Source organism: Macaca nemestrina, chromosome 16 (genome assembly GCF_043159975.1).
Source record: "Macaca nemestrina isolate mMacNem1 chromosome 16, mMacNem.hap1, whole genome shotgun sequence".
Taxonomy (NCBI): domain Eukaryota; kingdom Metazoa; phylum Chordata; class Mammalia; order Primates; family Cercopithecidae; genus Macaca; species Macaca nemestrina.
This window is the reverse complement of record NC_092140.1, coordinates 92,203,827-92,230,984: the sequence shown is the minus strand read 5'-3', so window position 1 is coordinate 92,230,984 and position 27,158 is coordinate 92,203,827. Positions and strand designations below refer to the sequence as shown.

Below are 27,158 nucleotides of genomic sequence, written 5' to 3'. Positions count from 1 at the left end.
AATGTTTTCAAATAATATTTCTAGTGCTGGTAAGTGCAGGAAAATGGACATTCTTGTATATTTCTGGTTGTAGCTATAGACACAAGAAGAAAAGGGCAATTTTCTTCTCCAGATATTTTACATGAGCTTTAAATATTTGCTAAATCAATGAATTCATTAATAAAAGTATTTTTAAAGAATGGGGATATAAAAACTAATTTGAGCTTTATAAAAATTAACTTAGACCCATTGTATGAAGCAACATATAAAATTCTTGATAGATCTTGTGTAATCTTTGCAAGAAGGGGACGATTTTTCTTTTCTTTTCTGGAGGCAGGGTCTCACTCTGTTGCCCAGGCTGGAGCACAGTGGTGCAATCTTGGTTCATGGCAACCTCCGCCTCCTAGACTCAGGTGATCCACCTCAGCCTCTCGAGTAGCTGGGCTTACAGGCGTGTGCCACCATGGCCAGCTAATTTTTGTATTATTTTTTTTTTTTTTTGTAGAGACTGGGTTTCAGCATGTTGCCCAGGCTGGTCTCAAACTCCTGGGCTCAAGCGATCCACTCACCTCGGGCTCCCAAAGTGCTGAGATTACAGGTGTGAGCGACCATGTCCATCTAAGATGATTTTTCACCCACTGGAATTCCTCTCACGGAAAGTACAGCTCGTTTGTGTATTTGCTTCTTTCTTACCTGCTTTTACATTAAATACTCACATAACAGGTCACAAAATATAATCATTAAACTCATCTGATGAGGCATTTTCTCATTTTTAACCTTGGAGTCAACAGCAAGCATATAGAAAGTGAGACAGAAATAAAGAGCAGTTGCGACAGTGATCAGAGACTGACAGGGCTCTTACTAATGTCAACCAATCTCACACAATGATGAACCTGAGATATTTTTTTTTTTTTTTAACAAGTGAAAGAGGCTGGCGCGCACGCCTGTCATCCTAGCACTTTGGGAGGCCACAGAGGGCGGATCACTTGCAAAAGTGAGGAGTTTGAAAGTAGCCTAGCCAACATGGTGAAACCCTGTCTCTACTAAAAATACAAAAAAATTAGGGCCGGGCTTGGTGGCTCATGCCTGTAATCCCAGCACTTTGGGAGGCTGAGGTGGGCGGATCAGCTGAGATCAGGAGTTTGAGACCAGCCTGGCCAACATGGCGAAACCCAGCCTCCACTAAAGATACAAAAATTAGCCCAACGTGGTGGCATGCAACTGTAATCCCAGTTACTCGGGAGGCTGGGGCAAGAGAATCGCTTGGACCCGGGAGGCAGAAGTTGCAGTGAGCCGAAATTGTGCCACTGCACTTTGGCCTGGGTGACAGAGCAAAACTTGGTCTCAAAAAAAAAAAAATTACCCAGGTGTGGTAGTGGGTGCCTGTAATCCCAGGTACTCGGGAGGCTGAGGCAGGAGAGTCGCTTGATCAGGGGAGGCAGAGGTTGCAGTGAGCCAAGATTGTACCACTGCACTCCCGGCTGGGTGACAGAATGAGAGAAAGAAAAGAAGAGAAAAGAAAAGAAAACAAAAGAAGGAAGGAAGGAAAAGAAAGAAAGAAAGAAGAGAAGGAGGGAGGAGGGAGCTAATTATTCCCACGCCGCACGTGGAATAATTAGTAATTCAGGTGACCTTCAGAAACAATTTGCAACCTTCATTCATTGGTGGGACTCAAAAAGCACTATTTGGTTTCTTATAGGTTAATTCAGTCCCTTGATTCTTAAAATCCTTCATGGTTAGTTTGTAAATTAATCAAACTTCAAGGTCACCTTCCATTTCTCTTTGTTGATTTCATAGATTATTTGATTACTTGAAGATGCTCAAAGACCTAAAAAGACTAGGTGTTTTGTGTAAGATAATAATGGCAATGAAGGCTACAATTTCTGTAGGAAAAAAAGCCATAGTCATACATTTTTTAATAAGAAAACAAAATCTGTTTTTTTAATTGAAGAAAAAGAGTGACTATCCCAGAATAAAAAGGCCTTGAAAGAGCCTACCCAAACCTGAACTGTCAGAATAGTTCTTGAACAGACTTTGTTTAATTTATGTTTATCAATTACAGTCTAATCACTGCCCCTGCCTTTTTTTTTCAAGGCCACAGTCAATGCCTCTAAGATAAGAATCATAAATCCCCACACAGAATCACAAGCAACCAGAGACCTTTGGGATCACTTTCTTTTCTGAGGCCAGAGTCCCTGTGTGCTTACGGGAGGTGACAGGACGGGTTTGTGGAGCCTCTTGCTTGTTTTATTTCACCTGACTTGTTGTCGATGTAAAACCATAGCTGCTCCTCCTGCAATAAGACAGCCCATTTGCTCAGTTTCTAACAAATATATTTTCCCACTTTCTAGCATTTATCATCCTTATTCCATAATGTTTTATAATAATTGCACCCCAGGTTGTATAGATAACCTGAATAAAATATGTTAGTTTGACAATCTTTGAAATTACGACTTTCAGGTGACACATGTGTGTGCATATATCCTAGCATTTTACAGAAATAGGCCTAGATGCAGAGAAGCGAAGTGTCTGAATGGGGCAAAAAGGGAACTTTTGACTTTAATTTCTTTATACACTGGTTCTTGCTCAGAACGCTACATGTGTACACATAGGCCATTTGGTAGTACAGAATTCTCTTTTCTGGTCCTCCAGACATAGTGAGACATGCCTGAATTCCAGAATGAAGACAGCTATGACCACATTTACCCATTCATTTAGTTTTCATTCAGTTCTTCATGGCATATTTATTGAGCCCTTACTTTGTGTAGGCAGGATGGAAAGCACAGGGGACATAGAAAAGATCAAGGAGGATGAGAAGGATAAGGTATCTGCCATAGCAGAGCTTATGTGTTTATATAGGAGTCAGACAATTCAAAAATATGGAAATAAATAGCCGAAAATAATTAAGCTTATAGTAAGGAGTAAGAGAGTTCTAAGGCAAAGGGTATCTTGGATGGGTGGAGGGTCAGAAAAAGCCTCTCCAAAGAGATGGTATTAAAGCTGAGACCTGAAGAATTGAAGAAATTAAGAAGCCAGTCACACAATTCTAACATATTTTAGTAGCAGAACGCTTTTTAAAAATGAAATCATTAGTGGAATACCACTCAAAAGCAAGTAAAATAGACTTGCTCTGATGGAAGCCATTTAGGGCTTTTGCTCTGCTCACTCAGCCTCTCTTAACCAACCCTAAGGAGGCCCTGGATATTCTTGGAGACCTTTTTCTAGTATCAGGATGAGTTGTCTCAATAAATAATCCTCAAAACATAATCCAGGGTTTTGTGGAACATGGTTTGAAAACCACTGGCCTGGGTGAAGCCAGTAGGCAATTGCTTCACACTGTCCCACCCTGATAATCAGACACAAAGATACATACCTTTTACTCAGCAGTTGAGCCTGCGTTCAGCCCTGACACAGATTTTAATCTTTCCCCTTTATGTCCTGTAAGTTTAGATACACAAAGCACCACTGCTGTGTTCTTTGTCTACAGCTTCAGTGATCAATAACCTAGCTAAAATGCTTTGGATACTTGAATTAACATGAGATCATTAATGATAATAATAAATGCCTCTTAATTGTATCTAAATATAGTAAGCCTTAGTTAAATACTGAGTGAATAAGCACTTCCCTTGGACATCTCCTTTTGGACATAATGGAAGAAGGCTTCACTTCCATACCCTCTGCCGTTTGTTCATTCATTCCCATTCTGTACTGCATAAGACAAACAGAAGCAATTTGTACTTTTGAGTAGTCAACATGTTTTCTTTTCTTATTTTAATTTCATTAACATATGCCAAAGAATGAAATACTTCAAAAATATAGTACTTAATTTAGGCTGGTTGTTGTTGTCGTTAATTTGTTATGGTAGGAGTATCCAAGCATAAAGAAAGAATAAATTTAATCAAATTACTCACACTAGGTTTAAGAAACAGTATCTGTCTTTGTGAACTATCTAGCCAATTACCTTACGCTGCCATTTAAATAGTGATTCACAAACAAACATCTAGATTTTTCTTATGGAATCCAGCCAAGCTACATTTCCTTTGCACTGAAAAAATTTTAAAGTCATGAATGATTAAAGTCCATCAACTACGTGATAACTATGGATGCACAATTTTTCTTCAGGATCACTGGAATTTAAATAAGACAGACTGCTTTGGTAAACCAATTATAAAAAGATCATAAAAAGCATCGCCTTTCAAATGTCATAAAGAGCTAATGGTCCCCTGGTGAAATCCAAATAAATGTAAGCTATTTTCAGCTTTGATCTCTGGTTTTATTTTACTAGAACTCAATTTTAAAAGTTGGTGCCTAGTATTTTTAGCACCAAGTTGCCAGTCACTATATCATATCTGCAACATAAAAGAGAATGCAGTGAATTGAATCACTATCCCACTTGATAAATACTCAAGGTCAAGGAGACTTAGGAAGGAAAAATAGTATGTAGTGGGTTGTTAGAAAGCAATGGAAGAATAAAACAGACCTTTAAGAAGCAGGAGATGCAGGAATGTATTAATATATATATTCCAGTTCGTCTCTTGATTTATACCTCTATCATTCTGGTCAATGCAATTCAATGATTGGAGGAGGTCAAAGTGCCTGACTGAGTTCATATTCAGACTTCACCATTTAAAAGTTCTGTGACCTTGGGCAAATTCCCTTAATTTCTTTAAGCCTCTTTTTTATCATCTATAAAATGGAGATTAGACAGTCTGCATCACAACACTTTTGTGAGAATTAAGTCACATAATTCTACTTAAAGTACTGTATCAGTGCATTCTCACACTGCTACAAAGACACACCTGAGACTAGGTAATTTATAAAGAAAACAGGTTTAATTGTCTTATAGTTCTACAGGTTGTACCAGCTTCTGCTTCTGGGGAAGCCTCAAGAAACTTACAATCATGGTGGAAGGCAAGGGGGAAGCAGTCACATCTTCACATAGCTGGCAGGAGAGAAAGAGTACATGGGGAAGTGCTACACACTTTCAAACAACCAGATCTCGTGAGAACTCTATTATAAGACAGCACTACGGGGATGGTGCTAAACCATTAGAAACCACCCCCATGAATCAATCATCTCCTGCCAGGCCCCTCCTCCAACACTGAGGATTACAACTGGACATGAGATTTGGGTGGGGACACAGAGCCAAACCATACCAAGTACTTAGCGCCACATAATAATCTGTCTTAATGTATGCTTACTGTTATTATAAAACAATCATGAAGGGTTATTATATGACAGCTACTGGCATAAGACAGGTTCTGGGGATACACAAATGAGTAAAAGAGTGTGTTTTCAAAGGATTGCCAATTTCAAAGCATCTGGAGCACTACATAGGATTGGATAACAGGTATCCCCAGCCATGCCAAAATCCTGTTTTGTGATTCATACCCTTTCCACCATCTCTGTGGTGTTTTCAGGGGACACAGAAATGACCTGGAAGCCAAACAGCAGCTGGACTGGCAACATTTATTTTCTTGTCATGTAAGCTGCTTCATCTTTCATCTGAAGTTTACTCTTCTAATTTAGAAGTTTTTTGGGGGGTGGAACCTCACAGGGAAGTAAATTAAGCATTTTTGTTGTTGTTTTGCTATGTTGGATTGATAAACTGACAGACTGACACAGGGGATGTAATAGCACCTTTCCTATTCTTCTCCCTAGTTATTCTCTCCCATTTCCTTCTAAGAAGGACATTTTATTGATCTTTTCCCTAAAAATCTTGGCCACTGTGATGGTTGTTACAGGATGGTTTTGGGCAGCTGGGATCCCAGAGGTTGAGTCATGCTTTGCAGTGTAGAGCTTAAGACTGACCCTCCTTTAGGTCTTTCTTCAAGTTTCTGACAAAAGCTTCCATCTGATAGTTCTTCCTGCCTTGGTTACATTTTCATGGATATCGATTTGTCTCAATAAACAATCCCCCACAATTAATAGATTTGATCAGTCAAATGAGAAGTGACTGATGGTCAAAATCCATTTTTTCCCTGTTATCACGTGGTTGCCCTATAAAGACCCAGAGTTAAGTGAAACCCTCTCCCGAGGGTTTCCATTTTTCTGGTCATTTCTGGCTGTGACCTGCTGCTTCTGCAGGGTCCTGGAACTTGCTCATGCCTCACTTCTTGCAGCTTCGCCTATTCTCTTCTTTATGGAAATGTAGATATGGAAATCAGGCTTTTTCTCATTTCCCTCAAAAATTACTCACCCAAGATATTTTGTGTATCGACAATTTTATTAAAGATTTAGGATACAAACATGAATTGAGCTACAGAAATGCAAAAAAAAAAAATCAGTGTTAGTCTTCCCTTTAAAAAAGATTTCTTGATTGTTTACACTAAATGGGTTGTAAGCTGTGGCCATATTAGTTGGATTGCTCTCTCCTCTCTGTTTTGTAAACCTGTGAAAATACACACTCATGTCATTTATTATTCAGACAATGCAACTTTCTTAAATTCTACCAGCAACGTAGTATTTTACCCTTAAGTTTCAGTGTTGTGTTCTGTTAAACAACAGACCATCTATACTAGGTGGAGGCCTCATGAATGGGATTTGTGCCCTCATAAAAGAGATTCCAGAGAGCTGCCTTGCTCCTCCTGTCATTTAAGGACACAGCGAGAAATTGCCATCTGTCTGTGTACCAGGAAGAGGTGCTTAGAACCTGCCTTGATCTTAGATTTATCAGCTTCTTTTCCTTTGAGTAGATACCCAGTAGTGGGATTGCTGGGTAAAATGGTAGTTATATTTAGTTCTTTAAGGAATCTCCATACTGTTTTCCATAGTGGTTGTACTAGTTTACATTCCCAGCAGCAGTGTAAAAGTGTCCCCTTTTCACTACATCCACACCAACATCTGGTTTTTTTTTTAATTTTTATTTTTAAATTATGGTCATTCTTGCAGGAGTGAGGTGATATCTCACTGTGGTTTTGATTTGCATGTCCCTGACAATTAGTAATGTTGCACATTTTTTCATATGTTTGCTGGCCATTTGTATATCTTCTTTTGAGAATTGTCTATTCATGTTCTTAGCCCGTTTTTTGATAGGATTATTTTTTTTCTTGTTTGATAGGATTGTTTTTTTCATGATTTGTTTAAGTTCCTTGTAGATTCTGGATACTAGTCTTTTGTCAGAGGCATAGTTGGTGAAGATTTTCTCCCAGTCTGTGGGTTGTCTGTTTACTCTGCTTAGTATTTCTTTTGCTGTGCAGAAGCTTTTTAGTTTAATTAGGTCCAATCAGTTTGTCCTTGTTTTCATTGCATTTGCTTTTGGGTTCTTAGTCATGAACTCTTTGCCTAAGCCAATGTCTAGAAGAGTTTTCCCAAAGTTATCCTCTAGAAATTTTATGGTTTCAGGTCTTAGATTTAAGTCTTTGATATCTTGAGTTGATTTTTGTATAAGGTGAGAGATGGGGATCCAGCTGCATTCTTCTACATGTGGCTTGCCAATTGTCCCAGCACCATTTGTTGAATAGGATATTCTTTCTCCACCTTATGTTTTTGTTTGCTTTGTTGAAGATCAGTTGGCTGTAAGTATTTGACTATATTTTGGGTTTCTATTCTGTTCCATTGGTCTATTTGCCTATTTTTATACCAGTATCATGCTGTTTTGGTAACTATAGGTTTGTAGTAGAGTTTGAAGTCAGGTAATGTGATGCCTCCAGATTTGTTCTTTTTGCTTAGTCTGGCTTTGGCGATGTGGGGTCTTTCTGGTTCTACATGAATTTTAGGCTTGTTTTTTCTAGTTCTGTGAAGAATGATGGTATTTTCAGGGTTGAAGTAGAAGGTTGATTATTAAATTACTCAAGGAGATAACAGAGAAAGGTGAAAACCAACTTAAAGAAATTTTTTAAAAATACAGGATACAGCTGAAAAATGCTCCAGAGAAATTAATGTCATAAAAATAAAACAATCACAATTTTTGGAAATGAACAACACACTTAGAGAAATACAAAATGCACTGGAAAGTTTCAGCAATAGAATGAAACAAGTATAAGAAAGAATTTCTGAGCTCAAAGATGAGGCATTCAAATTAACCCAATCTGACAAAGGTAAAGAAAAAAGAATAATGAATGAAGCCTCCAAGAAATTTGGGATCATGTTAAACAGCCGCACCTAAGACTAATTGGTGTTCCAGAGGAAGAAGATAAATCTGAAAATTTGGAAAACATATTTGAGGGAATAGTCAAGGAAAACTTCCACCCTTATGACCTAATCACTTCCTAAAGACCCCCCTCCACATACCATCACTTTGGGGATAAGATTTCAACACATACATTTTGGGAGGAGACAAATATTTATACCATAGGAGAATGGCTCTGTTAGAAAGACAGTTACAAGTGTGTCCCTGGGCTTTGGTATTGGGTTCAAGAATAGATTTTCTGTGCAATAATGAGGGAGGCAGAGAAAGCAGTGTGCTAAGTGCTCAGTGGAGAAGTAGCAGGAGAGAAGACAGAGCAGGCAGGCAAAGAACCAGGAAGAGACATGACTACTTAATCTTCTTTCTCTCAGTCCCCAAAGAAATTTACTCAGTAGCTCCTGCTGGATCTTGCTCTGAAGTATATTTCAAATACGATCTTTTCCCCATCTCCACTTATCCCACCAAAATCAATAGCAACTTAAGCAGTAGAAACTAAGAATAAGGGTAGCCGTGTTTCTAACATGAACCTAGAGTAAAAGCAACAAATGCTCCCTTCTGAGGGAACAAGTACTAGAATTGCATTGGGGCCACCATAATGACCATTGTACTTCTTGAGTTACAGTTGTATCTTGAATGTTGATAATCAATGCTCTAATTCTCTGGGCTGCCTGGAAGGTAGCTTCTCAGAGTGCATCCTTTCTCCTTAATTCATGATATTTCCATAGAATGTATCTCTGTCTATTGAGAGGTAGCCTAATGTGCCTGTCTGTGCCCGGCAAGGTGAAAGTATCTGGGGACTGTGCTGGTCTTCCAGGGCCTCGTTGCAATATAAGTTGTATTCAACTCTTATAGGAAATTGACAAAATATGAGCCTGAAGCAGGGAATCCTGTAGTGATATCCACAGTGCCTGGAAGGACATGCAGATACATCCTTTACTGAAAAGAGATCCCCAAGTACACAAACAAAGCACAGAGAGAAGGGTAAAATTGTTTTGCAAGTGGTTACTATCTTTTGTTGTTTTATTTTTATTTATTTATTTTTTTTGAGACAGAGTCTCGCTCTGTCACCCAGGCTGGAGTGCAGTCGCCGGATCTCAGCTCACTGCAAGCTCCGCCTCCCGGGTTTACGCCATTCTCCTGCCTCAGCCTCCCGAGTAGCTGGGACTACAGGCGCCCACCACCTTGCCTGGCTAGATTTTTGTATTTTTTAGTAGAGACGGGGTTTCACCTTGTTAGCCAGGATGGTCTCGATCTCCTGACCTCATGATCCGCCCACCTCGGCCTCCCAAAGTGCTAGGATTACAGGCTTGAGCCACCGTACCCGGCCTGTTGTTTTATTTTTGCATGAAGTCACCTATCAGTTCATACAGAATCAACCTCACATGGGGCCTATAAGTATCTTTTCACTTTGATTGTCCTATCTCTTCTCCCTTGGCATTGTTCTTGGTCTTTTAAGCCTCTTGCCTCCTTTCAGGGCCCTAAATATCTGCTAGGCAGTTCTTTGGAGATTCCTAAAGGCACCTGAGGGGCCCTGTGGGACCTTGCATCCCAAAAGTTAGTTGCTTGGGGCAGTCTTTAAGTCCTTCAAGTTCTTCCCAAGGAAGTCTACCAAAGAGGATTTTTTTGTCCTACTGGCACTGACCGCTTCCTGTGAGTTATTACGCTTCCATCCTGTTTTACCAGTGATAGAGAGAGGAAGAATTAACAAAGGAGGAGGCAGGGAAGAAATCCCATCTTGTCATCTGTGTGTGAAAAGGCACTGCCATGGTTACACTGTTCTAGGTTGCAGTTAATAAACACTCACAAATTGCCCATGAGCGTTTTATTCTTGTTATGCTAATATGTAAATATTAGATTTTAGTTTCTCTGTTTCTAATGTATGGGGGAGCCTGGATTCATCACAGAAGGGATAGAAGATGGAGACTGTGGTTTGGAGGCACAGTGCCTGTAACATCTTACTCTGTAGATTTAATAATGTATTTTCCCCAAGCAGTATTTGCCTTCTGCACCTATGCCAGATACCACAGAGTGACTGTTTAATTTGCAAAACCTATAATGAAGGTGAATGGCAACTAGCAGCATGCAGGATAATCTAGATTACAAAATCACAATTAAGGTAAAAAGGCTTCATCAGTATTGGTCATCACACATTGAGCCATCACTTTTGAGAAAGAACATAATATTCAACCCATTGTCATAATCACCAGCTATAATTAACATTCCACAAGTCTGTTTCTTCCCATGCCTAAACTCTCCCAGTTCACAAAAAAACTCTGCTTGCTATCCTCTCAAAAACCTGCATTCCTTTTCAGGCCAGAGAATACAATTTGTACCTTTGTGCAGTGTCCTACAAAATCAGGAATCAGTGACCAACAGCCCCTGGGCTGGAACTGGAGCTCTTGAAACTGCACATAATAAGTTGTAGTGATTAAGAAGGTAAGGAGAAATAGGACTGAACTTTAACTGTGATTCTCTTGGTGAATATTTGCAAAAGCTCTTGGGACCATCACTTGAGGGTTTCTTTTTTAGCAGCTGGAATTCACTGACATGGAAAGGAAAATCTTCAGAGCCTTTTATATTGTCCCCATAAAGCCACACAAGGTTCAAACTGGTTCTACCAACCCTTTCTGAGAAGTTCAGAGCATCTCAGTGAAGGACCCTTATTCATGAGTTACAGCCTCCTTCTCATAAACATCTTTATAGGTTGTTGTGCTTGATGGTGTGTGACTCTACCAACGAGACGGATTGAACTAGGTTGAGTCCTTGACCACAGAACAAAATGTGTATGGTGGTGAGTGGCCTGAAGGATGGAGCATGATAACATATGTACCCAACTAGAATCTTTCTTGCTGAATGGTGGCTGTCTAATCCAATTGTGTCTCCTGTCTCTTAAGGAATCTGAATGCAAAACTGTAAATAACTTGACACAGCAGAGTATTGTATAAATCAGTACACACAGCTATAAGAAACAAACAAACAAAAAATAACTCGATTGTCTAGGCTAAAAGAATTTATTGGAAGGATGTTGGGGTGCCCAGGATTGATTTGAGACTAAAGGACTAGGCTGGGGAAATAGGCAGGACCCATGGATCTGTGGAAGACTGGACGGCAGGAGACACAGAAGGAGCTACGCAGCAGGTTCACAGTGCCCCTGAGGCATTGTGCTGTAGCGATTGTGAAATGACCTCCAGACATCTCTTACAACATTGATTAGTTTTCTCTGAGATTCAGTGACCCCAAGCTCTACATCAAATATTCATTCCTTAGTTATCCAGGTAGAGAATGGGACAGGTTGGCTCCAGTATTCTTTGCAGCAGGAGCTGGGTACTAGCGCTTTAATGATCACACACAATGAAAGATTATTCTCAGAGATCAAAGTGCCATTTGGAAGAGGGGCTTGGAATATTTGTCCCCTACAAATTCTGTATGTCAAATGACAACTGTCTTCACTCCTTTTTGCTGCTTAACATACACACTTACACCCTTCTTCCCAAATCTACATGAAAATTAGAAAACAAAACAAAACAAAAAACTCCACAGACTATACAATGCCACTGTGCTTCACATTTCAGTGAACTGTCTTACCTCTGCTTTGTAAGAAGTCTCCTCAAATTCCTATAAATTACTTGCTTCAGTTCTGAGTTGAGGATTTCTGGCCATTCACTGACTTTCTAGAATTATCAAACCAACTTCATCATGATATTCACCTACATTTCTTGTGTCTAATAGAAGGAATGAAAAGGAAAGACAAGGGAAATTGGTTAAAATATATAAATATATTCATTAACCATTAAGGAAGGGAATAGGGTGGTAGATATAGTTTTTGTTTCTGAAATTATTATGAGCTGAATTTATGACTCCCATCCTGCCTTACCACATTGCCCCTGCATTTGGCAAGAACATTAGATGGCCAGTGTTCTTTGAGTATTAAAATATCAATTTAATTTCTGATGGATCATGGACACAAATGGCCAAGAAGTATTCTCAACTTCCTAATTCAATAGTATCATGGCTATGTTTCCTGTTAAAAGCAGTCTTTGCTTTGGGACTAAAATATCTAAACCAATGAAGTCCAGATTTGCATGCTGACTAAAATTCACCATGAGTTAGGAACTGTTTCTTGAGACAATATTACATACTTGCAAAAGGCCATAGCTTTGTTCTAAAAATATGAGTCTTCTGTGACTTCCCTGTAGAGGCTTGCCACAGGCTATACACAGCATCACAATCTGGCACAAACACTTCAAACAACACTGAACCTACAGGGTCATAAAGGTTGAATACCATAGTCTAGACCTGTTGAAAATTTTCTCTTGCTCTAGACTCTTAAAACAGAAGAACTTTTGTTTCCCAGAAAATGCCTTGAACATCAAATACAAATATAGTTCATATCGCTTCCCAAATCCAAGTAAGGCCACCTAGCTTCTTGATATAGAGCACAGTTGATTTTTTTCATTTTGGAGGAGATATTCCAAAATGTCCCTGGCTACTGGAATGCCACAAATTTCACGAAGAAATTATTTCTTACCTTATTGCCAAGGCATCCAGTGTACTAAAAACACTTGCTTTCCAAGACCTATTAGCATGATGTCATCAAAATGCTAGACTGAGAAAGCCAAGGTCCATATTGACTTAACTGAAGTCCAAAACTAGGAGGTTCACATGTGCCTGAGTTAAACATCCTTCAAATGAAAGCAAATTTCTGTTGTTCCCTGCTTATTGGAGCAAAGTAAAAAGAATAAACAAGATCAAAGGTTGTATATCAGGTGTTCAACAATTATAACCGTATCAATAATGTCCAATCCAATTGGAGGTACACTCATTTAAGTGGTCCAGTGTTATACTACTAGATTCACCTATTTTGTACTATTCATACTAGACAATTAAATGGAAATACAGTAAGATTCTATACCTGTGCATCTTCCCAGTATTTGATGATGGTCCTAATCTCTATGATTTCCTCAGGGATATTGAAATGGTTTTTTATTTACTAAATGAATAACAAAGAATAGCTCCAATAGAATTCCAATGGCCCTTCTGACAATCCTTAGTTATGGATCAAAGAGTCAGTGGGCTCACATGTTAAAAAGACAAATATCCAAATTAAAAGAGATCTGTGTAGATATTTCTCCAAAGAAGACATACAAAAGGCTAACAAGCACATGAAAAGATTCTAAACATCATTAGTCAAGGGAAATGCAAGTAAAAACCACAATGAGATACCATTTCTTACCCACTAGCACAGCTATCATAACATAGAGATAACGAGAAGTGTTGGTGAGGATGTGGAGAAGTCGGAACCCTAATACACTGCCGGAGGGAATGTAAAATGGTGCAGCCACTTTGAAAAACAGTCTGGCAGTATCTTAAAAAGTTAAACATACCATTTAACCCAACAATTCCACTCCCAGGAATACATCCAAAAGTAATGAAAACATACATCCACCCAAAATGTGTCCATAAATGTTCATAGCTATATGATCCATAATAACCAAAAGGTAGAAACAAACCATATATCCCTCAACTGGTAGTAGATACACCAATGTGGTCTATTCGTACAATGGAATAATACTTGGCTATGAAAGGGGATGAAGTATCAATACATAATACTATATGGGTGAACCTTAAGAACATTATGCTGGCTGGGCATGGTCGCTCACGCCTGTAATCCCAGCACTTTGGGAGGCCGAGGTGCATGGATCACTTCAGGTCAGGAATTCAAGACCAGCCTGGCCAACGTGGTGAAACCCCATTTCTACTAAAAATAGAGAAATTAGCTGGGCATGTTGGCATGTGCCTGTAGTCCCAGCTACTCAGGAGGCAGAGGTGAGAGAATCCCTTGAACCCAGGAGACGAAGGTTGCTGTGAGCTGAGATCGCACCATTGCACTGTAGCCTGGATGACAAAGTGAGACTCCATCTCAAAAAAAAAGACATTATGCTAAGTGAGAGAAGCCAGACATAAAAGACCACATATTATGAATAATCTTCACTTTTGTACTAGAATATATTAAGTTACTTTGAAATCATTCGATCCCTTTGGGTCTAATTTGTAATATTTGTTACAGGCATTAGTGAGCCTAGATATAATTATCCTCCAATACTAAAGCAAAACTCTTTTGTGCACTCTACCAATACCGTATGAATCATGAAGTTTTTCCAACTGACTGGAGGGAATACGCACTACTCCCAGTTCTGTAAGAGCATTGAGTACTGTTGTCTCTAATTCTTTCACATGTTTCTTTCACCAACCTTGAATAATTTACTCACACAAATGCACTAATCAGTAATCAACTGAATATGCCAACCTGATTTAAGAGCCCTTGAGTCTTAAGGGAACAATGGAGGTTGCTTGGCAGCACTCTATGTGCCTGTCATGGGCAGCAGCCATGGGGTGAGTCTCCTCTAGCTTTGGAAAGGGGATGAAAGAGTGAGAAGGACCACATCTTGGGGTTTGTGTGCCAGCTTAGCCACAGTACAATAGAACACCAGGTAAATTTCTAAGGTTTTTGACTCTGGTCCCTGGCTCCTGGATGGCACCTCAGGACATGCCCGGAGCCTGGGGTAACTTGCCACCTGGAAAGATGGACACAGGATTGTCAGGCTTCACTATCTGCTGATTGTGGAACCCCAGAGCCTTGAGCAAACACAGTTGATAGCCAGGGAGTGGTTACAGCAGGCCTTGGGTGAGACCCAGTGTTGTGCTGGCTTCAGGTCTGACTCAGTGCAGTCATAGTGGTTGTATCCACAGAGGTGCTTATGTTTCTTAACCCAAAGCTCCAGGTGGCTCAGAACGTGGAGACGGACTCCATTTTTGTGGGATAAAGTAAGGAAAGAGAACATGATTCTCTGCATAATAATCTAAAGAATTCTCCCAGATTATGTCTAAGACCATAAGGCAGTACCTCTACAAGTCTGCAAGAACCGTAGTGTTACTGGGCTTGAGGTGCCCCCTAATGCAGATGCAGCTTAGATCACCACACCCAATTCTTTTCAAAGACCTGGAAAGCCTTCCTAAGAAGGGCCGGTACAAACAAGCCTAGACTGTGAAGACTATGGTAAGTACCTAAGTCTTCAATGCCTAGACACAAAAGAACATGCACAAGTATCAAGGCCGTTCAAGAAAACATGACCTCACAAAATGAATGAAATAAGGCACCAGGGACCAATCCTGAAGAAACAGAGGTATGTGAACTGTCAAACAGGGAATTCGAAATAGCTGTTTTGAGGAAACTCAAAGAAATTCAAGATAACACAGATAAAAAGTTTATAATTCTATGAGATAAATGTAACAAAGGCATGGAAATAATTAAAAAGAATCAAGCAAAAATTCTGGAACTGAAAAATGCAATTGACATACTGAAGACATCAGAGTCTTTCAATAACAGAATTGATCAAACAGAAGAATTAGTGTGAAGACAGTTTATTTTGAAATACACAGTCAGGAAACCCAAGAAAAAAAGAATAAAAAACAATGAAGCACACCCATAGGATCAAGAAAATAACCTCAAAGGGAAAACCTAAGAGTCATCACCTTGAAACAGGAGGTAGAGAAAGAGATAGGGGTAGAAAGTTTATTCAAAGGAATAATAACAGAGAACTTCTTAAACTTAAAGAACAATACGAAGATCCAAGTACAAGAAGGTTACAGAACATCAAGCAAATTTAACCCAAATAAGAGTATCTCAAAGCATTTAATCATCAAACTCCCAAACAACCTAATGATGCATCTTAAAGAGCTAGAAAAGCAAGAGCAAACCAAACTCAACATTAGTAGAATAAAATAAATAATAAAAATCAGAGAAGAAATAAATGAAATAGAAATGAAGAGAACAATTAAAAATTTGTGTTTTTTTTAAACTAAATAAAACTGACAAACCTTTAGCCAGACTAACTCAGAAAAAGAGAAAGAAGATTCAAATAAATAAAATCCTGGGTAAAAAGGGAACATTACAACAGATACCACAGAAATTCACAGGATCATTAGGGGCTACTATGGCTACTATCTGCCAATAATTTGAAGATCTAGAAGAAATCAACAAATTCCTAGACACATACCAAGATTAAACCAGGAAGAAATTCAAAACATGAACAGACCAATAACAAGTAACAAGATCTAAATTCCAATCAAAAGACTTCCAGTAATTAAAAACAAAAACAAAAACAAAAAAGCCTATGAGCTGACTTTAAAGGACCAAACATTTAAAAATAACAAATACCAATTCTATTGAAACTATTCTTAAAAGTGGTGGAAGAGGGAATACTTCCAAAGTTATTCTGTGAGGCCTCTATCACCCTGATACCAAAACCAGACAAACACACATGAATAAATAAGAACTACAGGCCAATATCATGGATGAATATTGATGTAAAAATTCTCTGAAGAATACTAGCAGACTGAATTCAACAACACATTAAAAAGATCATTCATCATGACCAAGTGGGATTTATCCCAGGGATGCAAGAAAGTTGCAACTTATGCAAATCAATCAATATGATACATCATATTAACAGAATGAAAGACAAAAACCATATGACCATTTCAATTAATGTTGAAAAAGCATTTGATAAAGTGCAACATCCCTTCATGATAAAAACCCTGAAAAACTGGTATTGAGGGAACATACCTAACATAACAAAAGTCATATACAACTTTTGTGTGTCCTATGACACACAGCTAGCATCATACTGAATGGGGGACAACTGAAGGCCTTTTCTCTAAGATCTGGAACACAACAAAGATGCCGTCTGTCACCATAATTATTCCATATGGTACTGGAAGCTCCAGCTAGAGCAATCAGACAAGAGAAAAAAATAAAGGGCATCCAAATTGGAAAGGAGGAATTCAAATTTTCCTTGTTTACAGATGATATGATCTCATATATGGAAAAACTAAAAGCCTCCACCAAAAAACCCAAAACTATTAGAACTGACAATTTGTAAAATTACAGGACACAAAATCAACACATGAAAGTTAGTAGCATTTTTATATGCTAACAGGGAACAATCTGAAAAAGAAATTAAGACAGTAACTCCATTTATCATAGCTGCAAATAAAATAAAATACTCGGAAATTAACTTAACAAAAGAAGCAAAATATCTGCACAGTGAAAACCATATAACACTCATGCAAGAAATCAAAGAGGAAACACAAAAATGGAAAAACATTCCATGTTCATGGATTGGAAGAATCAATATTGTTAAAATGTCCATACTACCCAAAGCAATCTATAGGTTTAATACAATTCCTATCAAAATGCCAATGACATTCTTCACAAAAACAAAATCCTAAAATTTATATGGAACTACAAAAGACTCAGAATAGCCAAAGCTATCCTAAGCAGGAAGAACAAAACTGGAGGAATCACATTACCTGACTTGAAATTACACTACAGAGCTATAGTAACCATAATAACATGGTACTGGCATAAAAACAGATACATAGACCAGTAGAACAGAATGGAGAGCACATAAATAAGCTCATACATCTACAGTGAACCTTATTTTTGACAAAGATTCTAAGAACATACATTGGGGAAAGGACAGTCTCTACAATAAATAGTGTTGGGAAAACTGGATATCCATATACAGAAGAAGGAAACTAGATACCCATCTCTCACCTTAAACACAAAAATCAAATCAAAATGGATTAAATACTTGAATCTAAGACCTTAAACTATGAAACTACCACAAGAAAACATTGTGGAAACTCTCCAGGACATTGGAATGGGCAAAGACTTCTTGGGCAATACCTGACAGGCACAGACAAAACAACAACAACTACAACCAAAAACAAAGCAGAAATGGACAAATAGGATCATATCAAGTTCAAAAGCTTCTGCACAGCAAAAAAAAAAAAACAATCAACAAAGTGAAAAAACAACCCACAGAGTGGGAAAAATATTTGCAACTACCTATAAGACAAGGGATTAATAACCAGAATACATAAGGAGCTCAAACAACTCTATAGGAAAAAAATCTAATAATCTGATTAAAACACAGGCAAGTACTTGAATAGGCATTGCTCAAAGAAGCCATACAAACAGCAAAAGGTATACGAAAAGATGCTCAACATCATTGATCATCATAGAATTGCAATCCAAACTACAGTGAGATATCGCCTCACCCCAGTTAAAATGGCATTTATCCAAAAGACAGACAATAATAAACGCTGGCAAGGATGTGGAGAAAGGGGAACGCTTGGATACTGTTGGTGGGAATGTAAATTACTATAGTCACCTTGAGGAACAGTTTAGAGGGTCCTCAAAAAGCTAAAAATAGAGGTACCATATGATCCAGCAATCCCTCTGCTAGGTATAAACCTGAAAGAAAGGAAATCAGATATCAAAGACTATTCACAATAGCCAAGATTTGTAAGCATCCTAAGTGTTCATCAACAGATGAATGAATAAAGAAAATGTGATACATATATACAATGGAGTGCTATTCGGCCATAAAAAGAATGGGAGGCTGTCGTTTGCAACAACATGGTTGGAAATGGAAATCATTATGTTAAGTGAAATAAGGCACAGAAGGACAGACATTGCATGTTCTCACTTATCTGTGGGAGCTAAAAATTAAAACAATTGAATTCACAGAGATAGAGAGTAGGAGGATAACTACCAGAGGCTGGGAAGGGTGAGTGGGCTGTGAGGAAAGGGAGGGTGGTTAAGGGGTACAAAAAAATAGAATAAATGGGATCTAATGTTTGCTGGCATAACAGGGTGACTACAGTAAAAAACAATTTAATTGCACATTTTAAAATAGCAAGAGGAGTATAATTGAATAGTTTTAAACACAAAGGATAAATGCTTGAGGTGATGAATGCCCTATTTACCCTGATGCGATTGATACAGGAGTTAAAAAGAAATTACTTAGGCAAATAGTAAGGGTACGGAAGTCCTCAGTAAGGTTTTCCTTTTAATGAAAAGCAGCTCCAAAATTATTTTCTTTTCTAACAAAGAACATCCTGTGAAATCGAGCTTCAGACATAAACAAGCAAGCGGGAAGCTTGCATGGGTTAATACCAGCAGTTGTGCCCATAGGAATATACTACCAGGGGGTAGGCATGTTCAAAATGGTGGCTTCATCTTCTCTTTTGGCTAGCCACGTGTATAGTAAGGAGCAGACAAGTGGAAAGCCCTTTTTTTTTTTTTTTTTTTTTTTTTTTTTTTTTTTTGAGACGGAGTCTTGCTTTGTCCCCCAGGCTGGAGTGCAGTGGCCGGATCTCAGCTCACTGCAAGCTCCGCCTCCCGGGTTCACGCCATTCTCCTGCCTCAGCCTCCCGAGCAGCTGGGACTACAGGCACCCGCCACCTCGCCCGGCTAGTTTTTTGTATTTTTAGTAGAGACGGGGTTTCACCGTGTTAGCCAGGATGGTCTCGATCTCCTGACCTCGTGATCCGCCCGCCTCGGCCTCCCAAAGTGCTGGGATTACAGGCGTGAGCCACCGCGCCCGGCCAGCCCATTTGTATGATAAGATCAGGGCAGGGCGAACAGCCTTCCCCGGGCACTATGTAAACGTCACGCCTGGTCAAACCAGTCTGTGAGCCCTACATAAATCAGACATCATGTCCTCAAGCCTGCCTATAAAATAGGCTGCAGTTCGCCACTTTTCCCTTTTTCGGACTCCTCTCTCTCGCAAAAGCGAGAGAGCTGCTCTCTTCTCTCCTTTATTCTTCCTATTAAACTTTCCATTCCACCCACGTGTCCATGCCATTAATCCTCTTGGCATGAGATGATAAAGCCTGGATATTTACCCTAGACAGTGATGCCGCTTCATGATTATTACACATTGCATGCCTATATCAAAATATCTCATGTAATTCATAAATATATATGCCAATGTAACCAAATTAAGAAAAAAAATTTTTTTTAATGACTACAAGGTATCTCCCTCAAGTTCTAAACATTAGAACCGATGTGGGGGGCCGGGCGCGGTGGCTCACGCCTGTAATCCCAGCACTTTGGAAGGCCGAGGAAGGCAGATCATGAGGTCAGGAGATCGAGTCCATCTTGGCTAACACGGTAAAACCCCGTCTCTACTAAAAAGACAAAAAATTAGCCGGGCGTGGTGGCGGGCGCCTGTAGTCCCAGCTACTCGGGAGGCTGAGGCAGGAGAATGGCGTGAACCCGGGAGGTGGAGCTTGCAGTGAGCCAAGATCGCGCCACTGCACTCCAGCCTGGGCAACAGAGCCACACACCGTCTCAAAAAAAAAAAAAAAAAAAAAAAATTGATGTTTAAATGTTAGGTTTAAACAGCAATGGGTTTTAGTCCAAGGACCAGTACCCTTGTGCCAGTTGCTCAGAGACAGCCATCGTATCACTTTATGTTGTTGGACCTCAGCCTGTTTCTCTGTGAAAAGCAGAAATTCCAGACCTAGACTATCTCACAGCCTTGCAATTGGGATCAAATAAAAAACTACATATAAATAAGGTATTAGGTAATTGACTACAATCTGAAATAGTGGGTGCTTACATACTTTTACTATGTTTCTCTTACCAGAGGAGTTCAGTTACCAATCAGTGAGTACATTTTGATTTCTATCACGTGCCCAAAATTCCACTGGTCCAAAGTAGTTAGTTCATGTGTCTGCTCTTGCCTTAGCCAACTGTTCAGTATACCGAAAGACCAGCAGTTGTTAATGGAGCCATGGAAAGCTCAAAAGGAAAATATGCACTTGCTCCTACTTCTAAGAACTAGCACTCTCCAGAATGGTAGGTGTTATTTTGATGGAGATTATTGTCCTCTTGGTAATATTTTCCTCTTCAAAAGAAAATTACCTTTCCCATCATTTGGATAATAATTTTAAAGAATTGTGTCTGCAATAATACTACCAGTACAGGATACAGTGGACAAGAAGGAAATGGAACAATAGAATGAAGGGAAGAAACTGATATAAAAACTGAAAATAGCAGAGAGAATGGAGGAAGTATTGAGAATGAAAAATGAGCAACAAAGACATTCTAAAAGAGAGGTGCTAATTTAGCAGGAAAGATAGTACAATTTTCAAATCAACTTAGAAAACCACATTACATAACTCATCTTGACTACATCGCACAAACAAACAGACAAATAAAACCACATTTCAAGGTGATAATTTTAGAAGAAAAGCCAACCAGTACATAGATCTGTGTTGACTCCTACGTGTGGAAAGAGGGATGGTCTAGTTGAAATGCCTATTTATATAGCTTACTATGTAGACATAGTGATTTAATAACTCTGCAATTATGTATATAATTGACAGTCTTATGTTTTATTCATTTTTCCCGGGTTGTGTTTATTACAGACTGTCTCATCTTGGAGTTGTTTATGTCCCTGTCTGTCTTATTTACCAGAGGGTGGATTCCTACAGGTTCGAGCCAGGTGTAATTCAAATGTGTATCATTGACAGCCCCTAGCACAATGTCTATCACACACTAAAGGTTTAACAAACTCTTAAAGTGAATTGAATTATTTCAGGACTTTATTATCTTCTCTTTCTGTGTGCATCCATGTGTGTGTGTGTCGGTGGGGGGTGTCTGTATGTGTGTTAAGTTTTTCTGGAGAATTGCATTTTGGTTTTAACTTCTGAAGTTAGAAATAAGTCAATAGTGCACTAAAATATCAGGGAGCCAATTCTGATCATTGTTTACTAAACAATGCCTAGGGAGTAATTATCAGTCTGTTCTTGATGGAGTCTATCTGCACTCAGACTTAGTGTAAAGAGAAGTCTGGGTTATAGAAAGCAGAAGGGGCAATTTTTCTTGACAGTGGGAAGAACAGGTAGAAGGGAGTAGTGGTGTGTATAGAAATGAAATAGAATATAAACCATAATCCTTGTCCTTCACAAAATTTAAAATCTGTTTAGAGGAGAAGAAAAAGACAACAGAACAACCAAGCAATTATCTGATAGAAGCAAATCACATACTTCTTTACATAATGGGAATATTTTGACAATGAGTGATAGAAGATATTACAATTGTTCCCCACAACAAAACTAATTCAGCCTCATTATCCTCTATTTTTGTTTAGTTATCCCAGGGGAAGATGTCTAGTTCAAATCTTCCTGATTAGTTACTCCCACTCTGTTAGAGTTTGAAAACAAACCTGAGCGACATGGCTCAGGTTGGCAAGATCATTATCCTCATCAGTGGACTTGACCTCCTGAGAGTCCTTTCAAATATATTGGAGAAGGGGCATTTGAAAGTAATTCCTGGTGTCTCTTAATTGAGACACCTTCCTGATACAAGTGATACAGCTGCTTTTCTTCGCTTTACCCATATGTGGCAATTTTTCACTCAAACTGAGAATGTGTGTAAAGACCAGCGAGTGACAGTGACAATTGTGATTTTAGACAGATAGGCGGAACGTAGAAAAGCCAAACCCGTCTGATGTCCCTGGCCTTCTGAGTCTTGCTGTCTGTGCTTAGTCCAGCTCTCAGGCTGAAGGAGGCTGCCATTGCCTAGTCATTAGTTTCAAGTCTCATTCTCTTTATGGTGATTTTGGGGTTTTAGATCTGAAAATATCATAATATTGTTTTTTATCGGGGGATAATGATAAAAATGAAAAAATATTCCTTTATTATATGAAGAGGGAATGCTGTTTACAGGAGATGTTGAAAACTCAGAGGCTTTTAATGTTTCCTTCACTTTTCTGAATCCAAATGAGGATAGTAAAAGACTTAAAGATGAAAGGACAGAATGTCATACTTAAACAAAGAATTATCTATTTCATGACTACTTCAGTCGATTGGCTGTGTTCACATCTGAAGTTGCTAATGAATTGTGCTTACGATACTAGGCAAAATGGTGATGATAATAGAGTTTAATATTGAAAACTTGTAAAGCATATTTAAATAGTGTGAACACAGCAAAGAAGGAAAGGAGAGAGGGAGGGAGGGAGGGTGAAAGGGGGAAAAGTAACTGGTTTTGAATCAAAGAAGAACTTTGGAATTCACATGCTTATTTTTCCAAAATATTTTAACCTGAGAACATAAATTCTTAAAAAAAACAACTAAATTCACATTGTCAACTGCTTATATACAGGAGAAGCCTTTGACAGCTCTTTCTGTGTTTCTCTCTCCCAAATCTTATCAACATAACAGCAAACATGAGACATGAGAGACTATACAAACAGAAGCTAAGAACATAGGCTTTGGATCCAACTTAATGAGTTGAAAGTATAATCAACCTCTTACCTACTGGGTGGCTCGGAAAACATTATCTACTCTCTCTGTGCCTGTTACCACATTACTCTATGCCTCAGTTTCCTTATCTGCAGATCTGGGATGTAATAACAGCACTCATCTCACAGAATTGTTGCAAAGGTTAAGTTGACTAATACATCTAAAGCACGTAAGACAGAAACTGGCACATTGTAGGTGCTCAGCAAATTAGATACCCAGTCTCACAGTTCACTGACCATCCCATAAATTCTCCTTTCTATCTCAGCACCTTACTTCCCAAGTTTTGGTCTTCTACTGTACACAGAATGACCCACTTTCAAACATTTAAAATTTGATGTTCCTGGATCCTACTATACCTATTATGCTTTTATCTTTCTTCCTCACTAACCTTGGTCTCCAATAACTTTGGAATTTCATATTTACATAAACAAGGTTAAAAGAGAAAAAACAGATTGAGGGAAGATACTTGTAATCTATATTGACAAAGGAACAGTGTACAGAAATATAAAGGTTTCCTACATATCGCTACAAAAAAAAGACTACTGGATGGAAAAGTGGCCAAATGGAACGAAAAAAAAAAAAAACCAAAAACTTCATAGAAAAAAAGGGAACATCCGAAACCATGAAAAGTAATCAGGAAAAGTAAAGCAATAATGAAACAGTTCATACTTTATAAACTGGCAATAATGTGATACCTAAATATACCAAGTGCTGGAGAGGATGTTTGATAGGAACTCTCAGATATTAGGAGTGGGAGTTTAAGTTGGTATCTATACTTTGAAGTACAATTTGGCAATGCCTAGTAAAGCCAGGACATTTGAGCTTTGGACATTGTTGGATGCCTACTAGTATCCTATCTCAATACCATACCTTTTTTTATAGAAAGTTGATTTTGTTTGCCTAGCCATTCCTTCCCCAGTACAGTCATGTGTTTCAATGGAAGAAGATATAACTTCCAGTTCTAGGAATGGAGTTGATTTCTTTTCTAAAATGATTACATTGCCATTGGCGGTGACACAATTTCAGCTAATAAATTATAAGGGGAGGTCTTCTGGGAGTATTATGCAGAAAGATTATAATTTCTAAGGGATTGTCCTAGGAAAAACAGCCTTCCCGCTTCTTGTGGGCACTTTTATTTGGATGTCACATTTGCAAATGTTTTAATCATTCCACTACTAACCTGAGAAGAAGCCGCACCCAGGATGACTGGGTGGAAGATGGAAGGGAGTGATTCCTTGACAACCTTACTGAGTCTTGAATAAACCAACTCGATAGTGCCATCTCCACCTTAAAACCTCCAAACTGAAAGTTTTCATTCTTATTGGCAATATCAGACTATTTCTGATAGTCTCAGAACTCCCATTCAAGTATAAGTGAATGTATGTAGAAGGATGCATTTTGAAGCAAACTTTGTAAAATCCCCAAACTGGAAACAATTATCTATCTTCAATTGAATAGTTAAATATGCTGTAGTATAATTAAGTAATGGAAGATTATAAAGCAATTAAGAATGTATTAAAATGAACACATCTGATCTGTTTTTATGAACACAGGTATATACCAAAATAATAACACACGGTGCAAAAATAACAAGTTCCTGAATAACACATACAGCATACCATTTGTGTAAACTATGTAACCACATAAAACAATACTATTTGGGGCCAATTGGAATATACACATAGAAGAATCACATCAAAAATGATAGTAAAAACATACATATAATCATAATAGAGGGAATGGATGAAACATGCTAGATTATAAAGACAACTCTAAGTGTATCCGTAGTATTTTATTTCTTATAAAGATGTAAAACCATATATGAAGAAATTTATCATTCATTAATGCAGCTTAATGATGATATGGGTTTTTCTCATATTACTCTGATTTTCTGAATGCTTAAAATAACTCATAAATATTTTCAAAAATAAAATAAATTTTAAAATAAAGCTAATTAGAAAAAGAAGATGAAGTGGAACTGGGGATGGGATTGTCTTTCACTATTCAATTAAAAGAATTCTTTACTGTTTGACTACTATAACATGCATGAATTTCATTTGTAATTTCTTCAAAGCAGAGGATTTTGAAGAGAAATTCAGTCTGTTTCAGACCACCAATTCCCTCTTTGTTGCAACTTCTTCCCTAGTTTGACTGAACAATATGGCGGTTTGCGGTATCCCCCTCTTCATGGGAACTTGTAATTTTCTATGTGTCTTTGAAAAGTTCACAACATGTTGAAAATAAACATCAACATATGAAACCACTGGAGAACACTACACTCCTGGCATTCCTTCAAATCCTCCCTGATGATTTTCTCCCTAGTTCAAACCAACAGTCAAATTTTTCTTTTCCTAAGCCCAGCTATTAAGAAAATAATCACCGCAGTGCTAATTTAGTACGGGCCTTAATCCATCTTTAACCATCTCTGTGTGCTTTGGGTGACATCCTTCACTTCTGAGATTTTCATTACCACCAAACACTTTGCCTCTCAAATGTGTAACTCCAGTCTGATCGCTACACTCAGCCTCAGGCTAGGCTTCAGCTTCACTATTAGACTTCTCTATCCAGTTACGTGAAGCAGAACACATTGTTTTACCCAATGTAAGAATGGGCATGGTTAGGGTCAGTACTAGTCATCTATAAATGGAAGCAAGGCAAGATGCAGAATCATGGACTGATCAATGCAGTTCATTTAAAGATGGCCTTCACTTTCTGACACTCTTTTCATTGGATCTGAAATTTTTGACCCTCTTCTCATTGAGAGATGGGGCCCATGACTCTTCTTCTTGCATATGTGTGGATTTTATGACTGTTTTGATCAATAAAATATGGCAAATGTTAACACTGTGCCAAATTCTGAGCCTAAACCTTAAGTCACTAGTGGCTTCCATTTCCTCACTCTCGCCCCCTGTCGCCGTGAGTTCTGCCACTACGTCAGAAGTCCAGCTACCTCATGACCACCATGCGGGAGAGGCCATGTGGAGCTTCCCCGGCTGCCGGTCTCGGCTGAACCCAGGGTTCCAACCACGCCCCTAAAGTGAGAGATCTGTGAATAAACCCTCTCGAGCCCTCCAGAAAAATCCACCCACCAGCTGAAGACCACTGGGCGACCCTGCAGAGCCATGTGGAGCAGAAGAATCACGCACTGAGTCCTGCTCACATCGCTGACCCAGAAGCCATGAAATACAACAAATGATTTTAAGACACTAAGTTTTTGAATTTGTTATCGAATGATAGACAACAATATAACTCCCTCCTCTCCAGGGCTATTTAGTGGGCCTCCTAGAGCTATACATAGTTCTCACCCCTGAAACGTTTTCCAGTTGCCATGAGATATTAAAAAATATTTACGTACTCCCTCAACACTAAAAAAAAAAATCATATAAAATAAAATTTTAAGATTCTCTTTTATTCCCTATTTTCATCCCTTTCTCCATCTCAAAGTTAATCACTGCTCCTATTAATGAATATTTAGATTATTTCTAGTTTTTTATTAAATAAAACAGTGCTGCAGTAAACAGCCTTGTACATATTTTATGTAAATTGCAGATCCATAGAAGTCAAATTACTGAGGCATAAGTTATTAAAATTATAATACATGATACCAAATTGCTCTCCCCCCAAACGAAAATCTTTTCTCATTTATATTGTCACCAATATTTCACAATAGTGTTCATTTATCCAAATACGGGCCACCAATGGATGTTGTCATTTAAATTTTGCCACTTTGAGTAAAAAAAAGTGGTAGCTTATTGTTTTAATTGACATTTCTCTGATTATTTGTGAAGTTTGTAGCATCTTTTCATGTGTTTATTACTACTTGGGTTTCTTTTTCAGTGAATTCACTATAGATAATCCTTTTTTAGAAAAAAAATATTTATTAGAT

General features: G+C 38.4%; 1 protein-coding gene and 1 long non-coding RNA gene across 20 annotated transcripts in view; one reads left to right on the top strand and one right to left on the bottom strand.

The window, feature by feature from the left end:
• Positions 1-27,158, top strand: part of LOC105486013 (replication factor C subunit 3) — a 701,449-nt gene that overhangs the window by 420,276 nt on the left and 254,015 nt on the right. The gene's annotated exons all lie outside the window — the stretch shown is intronic.
• LOC105486011 (uncharacterized) overlaps positions 1-27,158 on the bottom strand; it is a 261,312-nt gene that overhangs the window by 22,744 nt on the left and 211,410 nt on the right. For 10 of the 16 annotated variants that reach the window (XR_011615056.1, XR_011615065.1, XR_011615062.1 and 7 more), the window contains 2 exons: positions 12,636-12,822; positions 1,332-11,829 (listed from right to left, as the gene is read on the bottom strand). This is a non-coding gene — a long non-coding RNA (uncharacterized lncRNA). Of the gene's footprint in view, positions 1-1,331; positions 11,830-12,635; positions 12,823-27,158 lie in introns of those variants that run through there. The other 6 variants (XR_011615057.1, XR_011615060.1, XR_011615055.1 and 3 more) reach the window with 5 other exon arrangements.